Raw genomic sequence first — 5765 nt, 5'->3', positions numbered from 1 at the left:
TTGGGTTTGACTTGCTCTTCTTTTCCTGGGAGCTTGTGGTGCAGCACAAGATTGTTTATTTGGGCTCATTCTGTCTTTCTGATGTGAGACTTTACCAGTATAATTTTCCCTCTTAAGTCAGCTTTTATTATATCTCACAAATTCTGGTAAGTTGTATCTGCATTTTCATTTCATTGTAAAAATTGTTTAGTTTCATCTGTGACCCATGATCGTTCAGGAGGTGTTATTTAATTTCCATGTGTTTATGGAGTTTTTGTTGTTCCTTTTGTCAGTAATTTCCAGTTTCATTGCATTATGGTTGGAAAAAAAAATACATGAGATAGTTTCACTTCCTTTGCATTTACTTAAGCATGCTCTATATGCTAAAATGTGCTCTATTTTGGAGAATGTCCTTTATGCAGCTGAGAAGAATGTGTATTCTAATATTATTGGATGGAATACTCTGCAAATGTTTACTAATCTACAAGTCTTTTAGTAGAATTTTTGGGTCTTCTCAGAAATTTCTGCAGAAGTTTGGTTTTGCGCTGGTATTTCTTTGCTGATTTTTTACCTCGCTGATCTATCTCTTTGGACAGTGGGGTGTTACAGTCCCCCATTACAATTACGTTGTTGCTTATTTAATTTTTCGTGTCTCTCACACTTTTTTCCTTTTTATGTATTAGTACAGGGTCTCACTACACAGATCAGACTCATAGTGATCATCCTTTTTTTAGCTTCCTAAGTGTGCATTTTTTTTTCTTGATCCACTCTTCCAGTCAAATTCTTTTGATTGGTGAATTGAGGCCATTTACATTAATGGTGATTACTGATATTTATTGGCTTATCTTTGTCATGCTGTTTTCCCGCTGTAGGTTCCCTACTTTTCCCTTCTGTTTAATTGCTCACTCTGTTTGATCATTCTTTTTTGTAGATATTCTTCAAGTTGTGGTTATTTCTGTCTCTTTCTAGAGTATCTGTTAGCACTATTGGAGAGTTGGTTTGATGGTCATGAATTTCTTCAGTTGTTCTTTGTCATGGAAATCTTATCTTTCTATTAAATTTGATAGATAGTTTTGCAAGATACATCAATCTGGGTTTGAAGATGTTTTCTTTCACTACCTGAAAAACTTCAAACTATTTTTGACTTGTGAGATTATGTTGAGAAATCTTCCATGATTCTGATGGGCTTTCCCTTATAGGTGATATGGTTCTTTCTTCTAACATCTTTTAATATTCTGTTCTTTTGATGAATGTCTTGGATTTTGAGTGCTGTGAGTCTAGGTATAGATTTATTTTGATTGTGGTTAACTGGATTTCTATTTGTCTCACCTAACTGTATATCAGATTATTTTCTCATGTTTGGGAATTTTCTGATACTACTTCTGCAAACAGTCTTTATATCACTTGTTCTGAGTTCTGCTGTTTCATTGACACTCATTAGTTTTATGTTGTCTTACTTTGCATTATCTTTATAGCTGCTGAATTGTTATTTCATGTTTCCTTATTATTTTTAAGAGAGCTTCCTTTTGCATTCCCTAGCTGCAATGCTTTCTGTAAGGTCAGAAAATTTATCTTCTGTTTCATTCAAGTTGTCTTTCCTGCTTTCAATGGAATTCTTAATTGCCTGGATCTGTTTCAGTCTGTTTTGTGCATTCTAATTCTTTCCTGTTTTGTTTGTTCAATGTTTCCATCATTTTTCTATTTGCTATTATTTTTATCTATGCTTTTTTTAGATGTGCTGAGCAGTTCTTTCATCATTGTTGTCATTTCTTTCTTTTTTTTTTTTACTTGAGAGGTTATTTCTGATCTGATTTCTTCTATAGCTTATGTAGCTGTTTCTTTACTTCAGTTGTTATCATTTCAGATATTTCAGGTGTGTGACTTCCAAGTTCTTTTACGTTCTTGTCTTATAGCCTTGTTCTGGGTGTGCTGGACACCTAAGATTACCTTTTGTTCTTTCACTTTGACAAAGTTCAAGGCTCCCAATGTTCACCCATACTCAGCAGCAATGGAAGAGGCATGATCTTCAGATCAGCAAGGCTCCTGTGACAGTGGGAGCAGGGGTTAGGCTTATGAATATTCCCACTGTGCTGGGTTCTGTGTGGATTCTTCCATGGTAAATGGTGGCAAGCCACAGCTTAGGATAGCTATGAGGATGGTAGTGATGGGCCAAACCTCGTCAAGCATCTCTAGATAGGTAGGGAGGCAGGGTAGGCTCACCAAGTATCTCGTGCCCAGTGGAGGGCGCAGACTGAAACTCAGTCAAGCTCCTGAGATAGTGATGAGGGTGGGGTGAGACTCACCATGTCCCTGCAGCTGTCTGACATGTGTCTGCCTTCTGCTACAGTGGGACAGGCCACTGCAGATCATCCAAGCTCCCACCCCAGTGAGACACTGGCCAGACTCTCCAGGTCCCCATAGCTGTCCAGTTTCTGCCTGCCTTGTGCAATCAACCCATGACTAGTTTGAGGATTTACCATGGGTCACACGCTGGTCCAAATCCCAGGGTCAGAACTGTGATCAAGGTTTCTGCTGTTCTGGAACTCATAATCTATTATGAGTTTACTCAATGTACTCAACTCAAGGTGTGGTACAGTGTTTCTCTGTTGGATGCAGTAAGAACTAACTCTAGATGATGCCAGCAAATAAAAAATCAGGGGAAAACCCCCCTCTTATTTTGGGAAACAATAGAGAGGGGCACAGGGTTAGAAAGAGGTCATATATTCAAATATGTAGAAATGCTGCTGCTCTGAGATGTCATGGTAGCTGCAATTTGGAGCTTTTCTATTAAAAGTGTAGTTGTGAAGTCAGAGTATCAGCAGTGCTGGGAGTCTGTCAGAGATGTGGGTTGTCAGGGGTGCCTTAGGTGTCTGGAATTGACACTCACTCACCTGGTGTTTCATATCCACTTTGAAGTTTGAGAGGCGGGCGGAGAGAGTGCTGAGTAGGTCAAGTTAGAGGACAGTAAGCCAGGAGGGGGATGCAGAAGAGCAGATTAGACTGCTGACTTGGTGATTCTTACTGATAGGAGTCTTGGGGCAGGGAGCGTTGGAGTCCTACCCAAGGGAGATGAAGAGGCACTGGCGAGTTCTGAGTAAGATGTTATCATGCTCATGTATGGCTGAAATTGTTAAAAGTATAGGTTTTACATGGTTTCACACAGAATGATAGGTGTGTGTCTCGCTTCCAGCAGAGCATCCCAAAAGTTGGTGGCTTTGGGGATGTAAATAAGAGATTGGTGGGGCACACTTGAGATGGTTCATGTAGGTGTGGGCCTGAGGATCTGCGCGTGGGTCCTGGGCCCCTTCCTCTCTGACTCTGGATCCCTGTGCTGCTTTCCAGCCACCATTTATTATGTTGTGACCTTCTGTGCCTTGTTGCCACAGTGCTACAGTCATGGAGACAGCCTACTACGAACTGAATCCTCCAAAAATGTGAGGAAAATTAAATCTTTCCTCCTTTTAAGTTGTGGGCACCAGCTATGGTGTCATTTAATGGAAAACCTTTCAATACTCTCTGTGTGTGAAATGCTGTATCTGTTGACTAATAATCTTTTGATATATATATAATAATAGGTACCCCATCACACACAATTATGGTTTGTTTTGTTTTGTATTTTTAGGGAAAGGTCTATGGGATATGCAGGGTCTCACTACTAGATCAGACTCGTAGTGATCCACCTGTTTACAGCCTCCCAAGAGCTGGGATTACAGGTGGGCACCACCACACCCAGTCTCAATTGCCCCCCCCTCAGCGTGTCCCAGGGGCAGGGCCTGCAGGGCAGGCCTGGAGATTGAACCCCAGCCCCTGAGCCTGCTTTCGGGTGCTTTAATCTGCTGAGCTATTTGGCCAGTCCCACAATTATTATTTTCCATTAAACTTTTAAGATAAATTTAAAAGAAAGATCCCTCTGGGGATCACATCACTGGGGATCAGTGTGTAAGAACTGATCATACAGAAAACAGTTTAAATATTTTATTCAGGAAAATGTTTGTACCTTTGAGAATAAAGAACAGATTTCCCACTCCATTCTGTGCTTCATTGGTTCTTGCTTACAACTCAGGAGAGAAAACACCTCCCCTCTGGTCTTATACAGGTGGCTATGCTGTCAGTCGGAGAGACTGCCTCAAGTAGGAAACCTCTGGCTCATAGACTTTTAAGGCAGTTATGGACACGGCAGCACAAAAGTACTTTTTGAAGTGCTTTGATTACTCTTCTTTTGTCACTGGGACAAACCCCCGACACTCAAAACGAAGGAAGGAAAGGCTTATATAGCCCACACGTAAACTTAACATAAGGCTCACTGGAGGTTTCAGTCCATACTCAGCTGGCTCCAAAGCAGAGCGGCACATGGCAGAGGGCAACCTTCTGTGGCTTCGGCAAAGCGCAGAGAGCAAAGAGAGTAGTAGCAGCAGCCCAGGTAGCCGGTGAGCCTCTCTCCCCTCCTTACACTGTAATGCAGAGTACCTGCCCCAGGGCAGGGGCATTCCCCCCACACACCCACAATAACCAATCACAAAGTCATAGAATCGGCCCTGTGACTACATGAGGCTTGGCAGGGACAACTAGGCACAAAGCATAACAAAATTTGAGTAAAGATACAACTGCAGCAGAGATTCCATCTTACTCCACAATAAGTGGCAACTGTGAGGAAATCAAATAACAAGTGCTGGCGCATCTGTGGGGAAAAGGAAAATCTTCCACATTGCTGGCAGGCAAGCGAACCAAAGCAACCACTATGGAACCAGCATGGAAATTGCTTGACAAATTTAAAATAGAAATACCATTTTTTGCAGCTATGCTCTTTCTATGTCTCTAACCATGAGAGTAAAGAGCATCATATCACAGTCATGTACAAACACCTCTATTTATCGCAAGCAGCATAATTCACGGCAGCTAAATCATGGAAGTGACCTAGACGTTGGTTGGCAAATGGACAATGAATTAAAAAACTGTGGTGCTGACACAAAACAGAGTACCACTGTGCCGTGAAGAAGGGTGCATGTGAGCCGCGTTTAGATAAGCGGATAGACTTGAAATCCATAATTTTAAGTGAACTACAACAGACACACACAAGCCTGAAGCTCATACAGCTTCTTTTATAGGAGAAATCTAAAGTGTAATAAGTCAAAGAGCAAGAGAAAAGACAGACAGTAGGAAATAAGGAGGTGGATTTTTAGCAAGTGGTAAGGAGACTAGGAGACGTGTAGTAGAGGGGAAGTGGACACAAAACAAATGATGTGTGTACGTGTATACACCAACTACCTACTAGGAATACTGACTGCACTCAGGATGGACTACACATGGATGCTAACACCTAACAGGACAGCTTTTGCTATTTGATGTTGGAAGAAACAGAGAGAGGTAGACACAGACAACGTAAAAGCCGTTACAGGCTAATAATCATTTTTTTTTTTTTTCCTCTCCATGGTCTGGCTTTTTTCTTGGCAAACTGTAAGAAGTTTATGGTTACTACATTTTAATTTTCTCTTATTCATCCCATCACAGATTATTCATGAATAAACATGACTCAGAATAATCAGATAGGTAGGTAGATAGAGATTCATAGGCTTCTCTTGATGGATTGGGTCCCATGCTGGGACATGTTGTTTTATATTAGTAAAATTCTTGTATATTGAAAAGGTGAAAGTTCTCAAATATTGAGTGAACCAAGTTGGTAAGGATGTACCTTTAAAATGTGGCTCTGGGTAGGGCCAGGAAGATTTTAAAATTCAGCAGGAGTGCTACGCAGAAGGTTGTTTTAGTACTGTTGCCAGTAAAAACTC

The sequence above is a fragment of the Octodon degus genome, unplaced genomic scaffold (assembly GCF_000260255.1).
Source record: "Octodon degus isolate 3935 unplaced genomic scaffold, OctDeg1.0 scaffold00033, whole genome shotgun sequence".
Classification (NCBI taxonomy): Eukaryota; Metazoa; Chordata; class Mammalia; order Rodentia; family Octodontidae; genus Octodon; species Octodon degus.
This window is presented reverse-complemented; position numbering follows the sequence as displayed.